The 13,943-nt window shown below is 45.1% G+C and overlaps 1 long non-coding RNA gene across 1 annotated transcript; it reads right to left on the reverse strand.

The window, feature by feature from the left end:
- Nucleotides 1-9,563: 9,563 nt before the first annotated feature.
- Nucleotides 9,564-13,100, reverse strand: LOC120642885. Its single transcript, XR_005662771.1, has 3 exons — nt 12,428-13,100; nt 11,478-11,527; nt 9,564-9,864 (listed from the first exon to the last, which is right to left on the reverse strand). It is a non-coding gene; the product is annotated as an uncharacterized LOC120642885 (long non-coding RNA).
- Between the last annotated feature and the right edge of the window lie 843 nt (nt 13,101-13,943).

Raw genomic sequence — 13,943 nt, forward strand, 5'->3', positions numbered from 1 at the left:
GTAGGCCTCCACTGCCTGAAGATGTGCCCCTGGTGCATACTGACTCAAGTGTGCATCTGATTTCTTTTGCCTTGTATTCTGATTTGTAATTGCCTTTGGATCCTTGTTTAATCGTAGTCGATTCTTGTTTGTAGGTCCTTCGGCAAGTCGGACGTCTAGGAGCGGGCGGCAGATGAACTGTCCGTCGAGTCTGTGAAGACTCGGAAGCGGAGCGCCACCTCTGCGAGTAGTGACAGGTGAGTACGTCTTGGTTCCCTTCTGAGTTATTGCCTTTTCTTGATGGCTTTTCCTCTTCTTAGGCCTCCTTCTCCTTCCAAGAGGTAGGCGGTGGGCTCTGTTGAGAGCCTGGCCATCTCGACTCCTGCCGCACCGGCTGAGTTCGGAGGGAGCGGCTCTACTAGAGGGTAGAGCGCTTCGGGGCAAATCGTAGTCCTGAAGTTTGTCAAGGTGAAGATATTCATTTTGAAGCACTCCTCTCACTAAGTGTGTCTGTTGATCGACTGTTTTTATTCGATCTTTTTGATACTGTGATTGAGGTGTCGAGTCCTTTCTTTTGTAGCAATCCGGATGCTCTTGGCTTTAACGAGTCGGAGAAGGGGATTTTTGATCTCCTTAAGAATATTGCCCGGCTGCCTCTGGATTTGCTGAAAGAGGAGGATCGGTTGGCCGATTCCGCTGCTGGCGCGGTGGGCGAACTGCCCATTGGGGAGGCAGGCAAGGAGTCTCCTGCGCTGGCACTGGTGGGTGTCTTGGTTGCGATCGACTGGTTTCATCGTCGGGCTTTTCGCTAATGTTTTTGTACTTTCAGACAAGCAGGGTGGGGACCGGCCTAGGAGTCCTCTGCCTGTTGCAGATGTTGATCTGATTACAGTCGAGGGGTCGACTGCTGTAGTCCGGGGGATTCTAGATTGACATTCTGCTCTTGCCGTAAGTGGTTTCTTGTGGTCGGGTACTTTTATTGAGTTGTCGAGTACTCCTATCTTGACTTTGTCTTGTTTGATAGAATCTGGCTAAGCAAGTCTCAGAGTAGTCCGAGTTCCTTTGGCGGACAGGAGAGGGTCTCCAGTTGATGGCTGATCAAGCGCTACAGCTTGAGAAGATGTCTGCTCTTGAGAAGTCTTCTCGAGAACAGTCGGAAACGGTCAAGCTTCTGGAGGCCCGAGTTAACACCTTGGGGCAGGATAATTCTGCTTTGAAGGATAAGGCTTCCAAGCTGCAGGAGAAGGTCAAGGCTGCTGCTAAGGAGAAGAAATGTAATTTCTTCTTTCTTCTATGTCCTTCGAGTAGTTTTCTTCAGTCCTCATGTTTTCCTTGATTTGACAGAGCTTAAAAGCTTGTTGTTGCAAAAGGATAATGATGTGGCTGATCTGACCAATATTATGTATCGTCACACAGATGCTGTGGAGAAGCTAACCAAGCTCAAGGCTGACGCTGTTAAGCAGATGGTCAGTGATATGAAGCAGATTAGGGAGCTGGCAGCTGATCGTGATCAAAAGGATCAGCAGCTGGCTGATCTTGAAGCGGCGGCTCAAGTAGTCATCGACATGGTGGAGGACGAGGAAGTTGCTGGGAAGAGTCTACTGGAGCGGCTTCGTGAGGCCCCCCAGAGACTTAGTAGCTTTTTCTATGATACCTCTAGGGACTACTTGACCCATGCCTTAGGATTAGTTAAATCCTTTCTCTCTTCCGTGAACTTGTCCTTTATTGGCGATGGGGTTGCCGTTGGCTACTCGGAGGAGAAATTTTCTGAGTATGTTGTGGAGATGAAACCCATCGCTGATAAAGTTATCAGTAGCTTGGAGTCAGCGTCAGAGGCTTGAACAGTTGTTGAGATATCCTCTTGTTTTTTTGTGTAGATATGATTCTACTGGAGTACTTTTATCATTGTAATGTATAGTACTTTTTCCTTTCGTTTGACGGCCGGCTGGCTGGTTGCCTTTTTATGAAGCTTGTCATTGGCCGTCTTGAATTATGTCTTCGAGAACCATAGTAGTCGATTTGTTTGTCATCTAGAGGACGAGTAGTTCCTTTGTAGGAATAGGGAGCATGTCCCATCCGAAAATCATTCTTGGGAGATAGGGAGCATGTTCTCTCTGGGGATGGAGTACCAAAGTAGTCGAATTAATTGTCACCGCATGGATGAAGAAATTCCTCTTGGGAAATAGGGGACATGTCCTATTCGAAAATCGAGTACTGCAGTAGTCGATTAGGTTGTCGTCTCCTGGATGAGAGAGATAGGGAACTGCTCCCGTCCGAAAATCGAGTACCGCAGTAATCGAATATTGTCATCTCATGGACGAAAAAATAGGGATCTGGTCCCGTCTGGAAATCGAGTACCGAAGTAGTCAAATGAGTTGTCGTCTCATGGATGACGAAGATAGGGAGCATGTCCCGTCCGGGGTTCGAGTACTGTAGTAGTCGAATAAGTCTTCTCATGGACGAGAAAAATAGGGAGCTAGTCCCATCTGAAAATCGAGTACCATAGTGGTCGAATAAGTTGTCGTCTCAAGGATGAAAAAATAGGGAGCTGGTCCCGTCCGGAAATGAAGTACCGAAGTAGTCGAATAAGTTGTCGTCTGATTGATGACGAAGATAGGGAGCATGTCCCGTCCGGGGTTCGAGTGCCGTGGTAGTCGAATAAGTCGTCTCGTGGACGAGAAAAGGGAGCTGGTTCCATCCGGAAATCGAGGACCGCAGTAGTTCGAATAAGTCTTCTCATGGACGAGAAAGGGAGCTGGTCCCATCCGGAAATCGAGTACCATAGTAGTCGAATAAATCGTCTCGTGGACGAGAAAAGGGAGCTGGTCCCATCCAGAAATCGAGTACCGCAGTAGTCGAATAAGTCTTCTCATGGACGAGAAAGGGAGCTGGTCCCATCCGGAAATCGAGTACCGAAGTAGTCGAATAAGTCGTCTCGTGGACGTGAAAAGGGAGTTGGTCCCATCCGGAAATCGAGTACCACAGTAGTCGATTAGGGCCGAAGGCCCCGACTACTCGATTCGCCATGCCTTTGACTTTGAGTGAACAGAGAAAGGTTGGTATTCGAGGTAGTCGAAGGAGTTACCGCCCCTTGGGAGGGGGAGCTCATGTCTCGTAGGTTTTACTCCTGAAGGTAGAGAACTTGTCTCTAGGGCCGCAAGGCACATGTCCCTTAGCCCCAGTTACTCGATTCACCATGCCTTTGACTCTGAGTGAACAAAGAAAGGTTGGTATTCGAGGTAACTAATGGAGTGAAGACTCATGAAGGTAGAGAACTTGTCTCTAGGGCCGCAAGGCACATGTCCCTTAGCCCCAGTTACTCGATTCGCTGTGCCTTTGACTCTGAGTGAAGAAAGAAAGGTTGGTATTCGAGGTAACTGATGGAGTGAAGACTCCTGAAGAAATAACCCCTTGGGAGGGGGGAGCTCATGTCTCCTGCGACGAGGTCTTCTCTTTCCTTCAATTTAGCAGCACTCGATTTCCATCTTGGCCTTTATTGGGTGTAAGACCTTTGAAAGACTTAAATATTTTTTCTTCTGGCAACCCGAGTAGTTTGGGGATTGAGTCAGAGCTCGGACGAACCCATCCTAGCCTTTATTGGATGTAATACCGGGGGTAAGCCCAATAGATGACTCGAGTCAGAGCTCGGGCGAAACCAACCTAGTCTTTATTGGGTGTAAGACCAGGGCTAAGCCCAATGGATGACCCCTTTTTGTCTCTTCTTTCTGTCAACACGAGTGGAGAACTGAGTCAGAGCTCGGGCGAGCCCATCCTAGCCTTTATTGGGTGTAAGGCCGAGGGCAAGCCCAATAGATGACTCGATTGCCAGTGCGAGTAATTTTGGGATTGAGTCAGAGCTCGGGAGAACCCATCCTAGCCTTTATTGGGTATATGACCGGGGTTAAACCCAATAGATGACTCAAGTCAGAGCTCGGGCAAACCCATCCTAGCCTTTATTGGGTGCAAGACTGGGGGTAGGCCCAATAGATGACTCCTTTGAATAACTGGCATGCTGAAATCCTTGTTGGAAGGGTGTATTGCTCGTGTTGACTTTCTCTTTATTGTCTTTGTTGGCAGAAGTTGGAGGTGCTCCGAGTGCTTTGCGAAGAGTGATGCATTGGAAGGTCGAGTGCTTTTCTTTTGGGTGCAGGAAGCATTTTGAGTGGATCTTCTGATGAGTAGAATCAGTCGTCGACTGCTTTGGTTGAGAAGGAGGTGTTGCCTTGTTGCGACGCCATTTTCGCGAATTGTACCTATAGATATCAGGTATCCGGTAATTGGATGTTGGACTGTAGGCTTCGACTTCCTCATGGTCTTCTCTTTTGTTGATGATGACTGTTCTTGCGTTGTGGCTAGTGTTGATGACGTTGTGTAAGTCATTATTCGAGTGGTCGAACGGGTTGCCAAGTTGTTGTTGATGTTCTGTCTTGAGAATCATCTTCGGGTTGTTGTCTAAATGGACAGTGACTGTGATTCTTGGTGGAGGATTTTCACGGCTAGCTGCTGCTGTTTCATTTGTCTCTGGTCTAGAGAGGAATTCGTCGTAGTCCAGGTCTTCTAGTGCCGTAGGATCGCTTTTTCGGTTTGTAGAGTACGAAAGAAAGGCCATGAAAATTTTGTGATTGTGGTTGCAAATTTTCAAATTTATGTTGTCCTCCTTGAGCGGAAGGCCTTGCTGGAACGATAGTTCTTTGTTTTCTGAGAATTGCTCCGCCTCTCCAGACCGTAATTCCATTTTTGTAGTAGCTGTAGAGGTCGACTCCTTGTCGGATTCATTCTTCTTGTCCGAGTCGAGTTGTAGTGCGTGTCGGCTTTTTTGAGGACTTGATCCGAAACTGGGTAGGTTTCCTTGTCTTGCTTGACTCGGGGAGGGAGTCCGAGGGTGTGTCGCAGAAGATCTTCATCATGTGGAATGTGGTCCGCTGGGGGCCACCCGCCTTCGACTCGAACTGAGAGTTTGTTTATGAATTTGTTGTAATTGTCCAAATTGTTCTGTTTTTCCGAGGAAAATGTCTGCGGCATGCGGTGATCCTCTTGCGGGGTAGGGGAATTCGGGGTTTGGACAATGTTGCACTAGTGATTCATGTAGTCCTCGATTGAAACAGAGTCTTCTTCAGAGTGGGATTCGGACAAGTGTTGGTCCAATTGAGTTGGTGACTTGCTTTGTGAATCGTCCCAGAGGTTTTTTGCTTTGGACTGCTCCCAGAGAGCTTCAAGCTTGTCAGGATTGCTTAATCCTTCCATGAACAAGTCAATGTCATGTGACCAATCAGCTAATTCATCTTCAGGAATTGGTTCATCCAATTGTTCGAGATATTTGACGAAAGCTTGATCTTGTTCTAGTTCTGCAGAGTTGAGAGTCTATTGAGTGGAGGATTCTTCAAGAGTAGTGTTGATATAGAGTATATCTTCTGCTTTCTGGAGGCAATGCTCGGTCTTGTCATCGATATCGTCGATGTTTGAAAAAGTGTTTTTCGACTGCTTCTTTTTGCCTGTATTTTTCTTGAAGCTAGTCTTTGACTTTTTCGTCCGTAGGCTTGGTTCAGCGACGCGGATGCAACTGGAAAGCATGGAAGTTTCTTCTAGTAGTTTTCCAAATCCTCTTCCAATTCAGAGAGTGTTTTGGCCTTGATTGCGTCGAGCTCGGATTGAATTCGGGCTTCCATGTTGAGGTCCGAAAATCCTATTTCTTTGAGTTGATCGACGAATTCGTCGAATTCACATCGTTCTGCGGCTTCCAAAATTTCAGGAGGATCTTGATCAATTGAGCAGCTTTCAAAACCGCCTAATCCGTCGGCGATGAAGATCCAAGAGACGACGCGAAGGAAAGTGCCTTTTTCGAGAATAGGATTGAAATCGAGAGAAGCCATCGAATTCTTCTGACGATCGTTGGTGAGTGGCCCCACGGTGGGCGCCAACTGTCGGTGTTTTACTGTCGGGTTCTCCGAGGGGAGGGGTTATGAGTAGAGACTCACCGAGATCAGAATGCAGATGATGCAAGGAACACAAAGATTTGGACAGGTTCGGGCCGCCTGGAGCGTAATACCCTACGTCCTGTGTGGTGGATTTGTATTTCCCCTAGTATTGTTCATTGTTCTGGAGGGGTCCCTACTCGCCCTTATATAATCTGGGGGAGCAGGGTTACATGGAAAGTCCTAGCCGAGTACGTTTAGAGTCCTACTCCGAGTGGGTCGGGTTGTTTCCTTGTACGTAGGCTAGTTCTACTGCTGTACGAGTAGTTACAGTTAGAGGTAAGATGTACCCATGCAGTACTTCCTACTCTAGAATGTTCTGTCCTGGTGAGCAGTCCTGCTGCCCCAGGTCTGACAGCAGGGGAGCCCGATCCCGCCGCCGAGATGGCCCACCGCCACCTGCTCGTCCTCGCCCTCGCGCCCACCGCCGCCGCACCCGAGCCCGGGAGAGAGGGCGTAGGGGAGGCGGGCCAGCGGAAAGGGCAGCGCGGGAGCAGGGGAGAAAGGGAGGAGGAGGAGGAGCTTCGCCTCCATGCACAGAGATCGCGAGAGAGAGAGAGGAGGAGCTGCTAGAGAGATCGAGACAGAGCCAGAGGCGCCAGCCGTGGGGAAAAGAGAAAAATAGAGCGAGAGAAAAGAAAAAAAGGAAAAGGAAAAAAGTGAAGGGAAAAATAGAGGGGGAAAAAGAAAAAAAAAGAAAGACAAAGAATAGAGGACATATAAAAAATAAAACAAAAAAGATGAGAAGATAGGAGATGGTAGTTGGGATAATTGAATAAAATATAACAAAAATTCATCCGTGCTCGGGCCATTCCCTAGCACCAGAGCACGCCACGTCACAAAAAAATGGCCGTCCAATTGGGCCATCCAACGGCCATGGGAACGGCGTCTGCCACCGCCGGAGCCCCACCTTCTCGCACGCCATCGGCCGTCCTCGGCTCCGCCGCTAGGAGAGCGCAGGGAAGTGGGGAGTGCGGGGAGGGAGCAAGGAGGAGGCGTGGGGAGAGAGAGAGAATGGGAGGCAGGGACGGGGGCGTCGGTGGGGGGAGGGGAAAAAACTTACACGTGGGTCCCATAGCTAGTAGCTAGTATAGAGAATAAGAAATATAGTATGATAAGTGCGGGATAACCTGCAAAAAAAATTAAACCAGGATAACAAATTAACAAATTCGTCTCATATACGTTGCAAACTTAAAGAAAATAAAGAACGTATCAACCTAACCTAAGTACGTTCTTTTCCCATGTATCAAATAAAGTTTCAAAGAATATAATAAAATGGTACAATATATACCACACATTATTATAACTTCTGCCACAAGGGAACCTATGGTCCACGACAACAATTGAACTTGAAAGATAAATTGTATAATATACACACAATGACAAGTTATCCAATGGTCGACCCAAACATAACATCTTAAATTGCTAACAATATGATATTATCATTGTTCTTCTATAACTTCTCATGCTACCTCCACAATAACGTGTATACTTTAATATAACCACGGCTTCATTATAAAAATAACAAGCTATTAATTGCAAAATGATTTCACTAATACATTAAGTATCTAACTAATTGTGCTCCGCCCACCCTAATAAATTATCTTACCACTTCTTTCACCACAATTATTTTCGTAATTCGATCAACATAATATCTTATTTTAGTAAAATGTAATATTGTACTACTGTTTCTCTATACCTTCTCATGCGACCTCCACGATAGCGCGATATATTTTAATATATCCACAAAATTCTTAAAAAACATCACACCTATTAATTAGGTCATGTTTTCACAACTACATATGCTCCACACCGCCGCCCTCCGTAATTAATAATTTCACCCCTTCTTTCACCATAAAAAATACAGAATGCCTAAAATATATAACACGACACCTATACAAAAATAACAAAGCGACGGGAACTACTAGATGCACCAACTATAGTTTGCATCAACTACTATACTACGTCGCGGAATACGGGTCCTGCACGGCAAAGCCGCGGGCCTTTCTAGTTACATCACGAGTTCCACACCTTAATGGATATAGAAGTAGTTGACTAATAATGATTAGTATATTGATTAATTAGCCAAACATTGGACGAAGACTAGGGAAGACCAGACGTTTGATGCTTGGTCTCATTGCATAATTAGTTTTTGCATGTGAAGTAACGTGGAGGGGACAAAGTTGGCCAGATGCATGCACTTCTCGGTACAAGGTGCAATACTTTGACAAGGTCCTATACGTGCGCACTTAACAAAGGACAATACTTGAATTAGTATAGGTGCCATGTATTGATTAAATTAGGATACGGATCCGATCGATCATGTGTTGAGCCGTTGTCAATTCTTCACCTACTTATAAAGAGTGGACCATTTTCTACGGTACTTTGACTTTTGGTACGTCATTAGTGATTGACAGGTGGACCCAATTAGTGACGAGCAAAGTACTATGATTTTGTCAGCGTCCCTCGCCTCCTTCGATCTAATTTAGATTCCACCTCCGCACAGCCTCTCCGAGTTCGACCGCCATCCACAACCTCCACCGTGTGGTCCCCGAGTCCGCACCAGACCTCGCCGCCGTGTCCGCCGCACAGTACACAGCCTCCACCGTTTCGCCCTCGAGTCTGCACCGGACTTCGACGCCGCGTCCGCCACTGTTCAATTCCAATGGTGAGTCGCAGCAGGCGCAGGCAGGGGTGAGCGAGTTGTCGTCATGGAGGATAGACGTGGATTCGCCGAAGCCAGCACGACCAGGGGCGAGCTATGGCCCCGTCGTCGGGAACGGCCATAGGTTCATCGCAGCAGGAGCTGGCAAGGGCGAGCAGAGACGCCGTTGTTCAGGATAGCCATGGATTCGAATCAGATACGAGCTCACGGACGGAGTTGTGATGCAGTGGGATGAGACAGAAGATCATGTATTCGTCCCTATTAATATCTGAAGCATCTTTCTTCGGAGTTTTGGAGGCAAGGTTAGACGCCGCCAAGATGCTCCGTATACGAAAAGTACAAAGATTTCCTCACTGACGTGTTAATCGCCACGATTTTCCCTGACCGTGCCCCCATCCATCACGTTCGTTGGTTACTAAGGTTTGCCTGCTTCCGTTCTTTAGCTTTTCTTCCTTCGATTCCTTAACTATACTAGTAGGGTGCACGTGCTGCACGCACGTGTTTTAAGAACAATGTTGAAAAAATATGATTCACAATAAAATTTAGTTGGAACAAGCACTTTTAAGAAAGTATTTATATTTATATGGTGAAAACAAGCAACGCCAAGTAGACAAAATATTCAAATTCAAAATATTAAAAAAACAATGAGAATTGGGCAATCAGTTGTTTCATCTACTGATCGTCGTTCGCATGATTAGCCGACAACATTCTCTAACGTAGGAGCATGTAGTCTTGAGAAATAAATTTGGAATAATCGTGACGGCACAATGGGCATATCACCGATGTCCTAAACCACTTTAGGATACAGTTTTTGTATAGTTTTAATTTTGTTTTAATTTATACCATAGACTTGATATCTATATCATACAGTTTGATGTTTGTATAAATAAACTATCATCCAATGATATATTTGCGCATAAGCAACTTAATATAAAGCTTCACCGAACCATATTAATATTATAAGAGTTACGAAGAAGACACAGAATTTGCATAGGTCATATTTTGCTTGTAGCACATCATTTTTTTTCTGAAGAAAATTCACCTATACATGACATATCTGTCTAACATCCAATTTATGCAGAAGTTCAGTCCGTGTCGCAATAAATTGACTTTCAACTAATATCCCATTGATGATGGACTCCGGGAAGAAAAAATAATCAGCTCCTGCGGTCCTGCCTCATGCAGTGTTGGTCTCTTTAATTATTCCTCTTAGCTTTGGCCGGCTGCAAAATTCCACCTGCTCCTATCCTATATATCATGTAAAATAACAATTGACTAATAAGCTGCATGCAGTGACTAGTTCTGCCAATAAGCTTACGTTGGTGGGAAATAACAACTGACTAATAAGTTGCAACATACTAGAAGCTAAATTTGTCACTAGAAAAAAGTGGGAAATTCACTTCTCCTAAAGCTAAAGAACTTACAATCAAATGTAATAATTCTAACCATTTGGTTGACCTGCATAACTTGATGCATGCTAAATAAAATAGCTTCTATGGCATGTATGCTTGTTTTCATGGTAAAGTATGTGCTATGTGATTATTGTTTCTGCACAAAAGTATAAGCTTTCCATGGAACCATATCAGAAAAATTTAGAATATAGTGCTTTATAAGTAATTTATTTCATCTTGCTGACAATTTATTTTTTGATCTTTGGCTCCTTTACTTAATGCATTTTCATTTGGATGGATGAACCCTAATGCATCAACAAGAAGCAGTGCAACTATTGTTTCAATTCTGAGAAGTTGAAGTTTAATGTCGTCCATTAACATATCCCTCTTGTAAACCAAGGCTCTTAAGCTCTTCAGTTGTGAATCTTTTACTGGTTTCAAGATAGGAATTTCGTTAGTGAGTGCTTATCATGTTTTTAGAAAAGGGAGATGTTCTGATCTCTACATCCGCACAGTACCAAACTTTTACAGTAACATGCATCAACTTACAAGCTAATCAAAAATGTAAGGTGCCTTTCAGTATTGCAATGGATACATAGTGCAGTGGTTGTTGTGTTTCATACTAGAACAAAAATAATTTTTATAGGTGGGTGATAACGTACATGTTTCCACGTAGGTTTAGTTGGTCTCTGGAAATAGGCGATTATTTCCCCATATGCAAAATAAGTTTTATGTGGAAATCCATTTCTATCGACGGTTCGTTCAATTAAGAATAATCCATCTAGTGAAATGCATCTTTCATTTATTAGAAACAGATCTATATACTATAATCCATACTATAAAGAGGGAGTTTTTTAGATACAAATTCTACCCAAAGATAGCCACCCCTGTCCTCTTATGATGGCCCCACCGAACAGGGGAGGTTTCCAAAGTTTTGCAACAAAAATACCCAAAGGAAAATGAATTCACTTCTTTACAACCTCTTTTATTTTGTTAACGAGTTTCCCTATGATTTTATTAAAAGCAATTGTTCACAGTGCATCATCTTTTGGGGACAAGATTTTCAGAACAAAGTCCCATCGATCATACTGCTATGTACATCACGAGTTCCACACCTTAATGGATATAGAAGTAGTTGACTAACAATGATTAGTATATTGACTAATTAGCCAAACATTGGACGAGGACTAGGGAGTACTGGACGATCGATGCTTGGTCTCATTGCATAACTAGTTGTTGCATGTGTAGTAACGTGGAGGGGACAAAGTTGGCCAGATGCATGCACTTCTCCGTACAAGGTGCAATACTTTGAGAAGGTCCTATACGTGCGCACTTAACAAAGGACAATACTTGAATTAGTATAGGTGCCATGTGTTGATTAAATTAGGACACCGATCCGATCGACCATGTGTTGAGCCGTTGTCAATCAAAATTCAAAAGCAACATGCACAAGCCCTGATGAGAGCTGACCTTCTCGAACGTTAACTCACTTCGTCAGATTGCTGATGAGGAGAGCTGACCTACGAAAAAAAGTTACACAAAAGTCAGATTGCTAAAACACATCAGGATGACTCACATTGTTGTCACGTCAACTATAAACAAACACTACTACAAAAACAGCCTTTTGTCCCGGTTCCATAGGGCCATTTGTCCCGGTTTTGGAACCGGGATTTGACTTCCGGGACAAGGAGGCTTTTGTCCCGGGTGGCAGAATCGGGACAAAATGTCCCACACACAGGGCAAAATTTTTGCACCCCGCGGGATTCGATCCCAAGACCTCTTGTCTAGTGCACGGTTTCCTTGCCAACTCACATAAGTAGTACATGTGACTCAGTATAGAATAACTTACTTTTGAACTATCGCGTGGAGGGGTCTTTTATCCGGGTTGGTACGTAATACCAACGGGGACAAAAGGGTCCTTTTGTCCGGGTTGGTGCCACCAACCGGGATAAAAGGGTCACCCTTTTGTCCGGGTTGGTGTTACCAACCGAGATAAAAAAGGGTTGGGCCTTTTGTCCCGGGTGGAGCCACCAACCGGGACAAAAGAGGGACCTTTTTTCAGGTTGGTGCCTCCAACCAGGACAAAAGGCCCCTGTCCCCCGCTGGCCCGGCTCGCCAATGGACTCGGAACAAAAGCCACCTATTGTCCCGGGCCCAAAGGCAACCGGGACAAATGGCCTGGAACAAAGGCTTGTTCTGTAGTTGTGAAAATGTTTACACAAAACATGTGTCTGGAGTCATTACTAAGGCCCCGTTTGGGATTTTGGATTTTGGAAAAGCTAGATTTTGCTGTTGTATCTCTAGGATGGACACAGTTCATAAACCGAGTAGGATTTCTTTCTCTTTCCTTTGTTCAAGCACAAGATGTTCCTAGATCTAGAACGTAGAGAACACAAGAGTACACTGAGAGGGAGAGAGACCTTCTGTACCACCAGTGGAGCTCGATCCGGCGGCCATCTCGGGTTCGTTGATGGAGATCCGCTCAAGGGCGGCGATGAGTGAAGCAGAGAGGTCGACGCCGAGCCGACGGTGTCGAGGACGGTGACGGGGACGGCGGGAAGGAGTCGGCTGCAGTGAAGAAGGCGAAGGTGGGGCTTCCCGCTGCTCCAGCGCTCTTTCAAGATCGGCTAGGGTTTAGGATGTGGGAGAGGGTACTAGCGGCGCGACGAACTTCGTTGTGCGTGCCCTGGCCCCTTCACCCCTTTTTATTTTAGCGTTGTGCAGCGGGGGCCCACCAACCATTAAGGGTTGGGCGCCCCCGATCAGGGCGCGGATTAGGGGCCTAATAGACCGTTGGGTCTATTAGGAAAAAGATCAATCCAACATTCTCCCCCTTGATCTCACTTTGTACTTTAACTTTATACTTTAACATGAAACTTTTTCCTTTAGTTGTTCCATCACAGATTGATAAATAGAGCATGCTTTATCGTCACGGTCCAAGACCGATAGAGTCAACAGCTACCATATACATCACTGTTTTGAAACAAATTCTTTATCTTTTGGGCCCTTTTTATTCTCCAGAAATCACAGGCTTTCCCTTAAACCCATGCCGGCTATGTGTTCCATGAACACATTGGGTGGTAAGCCTTTAGTTAGCGGATCCGCAAGCATTTTCTTTGTACTTATATGCTCGAGTGTAATAGAGTGATTCTGGATTTTCTCCTTCACAACATAAAACTTTATGTCAATGTGTTTGGCAGCACCACTTGACTTATTGTTGTGAGCATAAAACACTGCTGGTTCATTGTCGCAGTACATTCTGAGTGGTCTTTGAATGCTGTCTACCACTCTTAAACCGGGTATAAATTTCTTTAACCATTCAACCTGCCCCGAGGCCTCATAACATGCCACAAATTCAGCGTACATCGTCGATGACGCAGTGACGCTTTGTTTGGAGCTTTTCCACGATATAGCTCCTCCTGCGAGTGTGAACACATAACCGGATGTGGACTTTCGGTCATCAATGTCCCCCGCAAAATCCGCATCTGAGTACCCTTTTATCTCTAGGGAATCGGATTTTTTGTATGTTAGCATGAGGCCTTTTGTTCCTTGCACATAACGTAATGCTTTCTTTACCATAATCCAGTGTGCCTGTCCTGGATTACTTTGATATCTGCCAAGTATCCCGGTAACAAAAGCTAAGTCTGGGCGTGTACAAACTTGAGCATACTGTAGGCTTCCGACAGCTGAAGCATATGGAACCGCTTTCATTTGATCGATCTCATACTGGTTCCTGGGACATTGAAATTTCCCAAATCTATCGCCCTTGACTATTGGAGTAGGTGAAGGCTTGCACATATGCATACTGTATTTCTTTAGAACCTTTTCTAAGTATGTCTTTTGTGACAGTCCCAATACCCCCTTTGTTCTATCTCGATGAATTTCAATTCCCAAAACAAATGAAGCTTCACCAAGATCTTTCATATCAAGGTTTGA

The sequence above is a fragment of the Panicum virgatum genome, chromosome 7K, assembly GCF_016808335.1.
Source record: "Panicum virgatum strain AP13 chromosome 7K, P.virgatum_v5, whole genome shotgun sequence".
Taxonomy (NCBI): Eukaryota; Viridiplantae; Streptophyta; class Magnoliopsida; order Poales; family Poaceae; genus Panicum; species Panicum virgatum.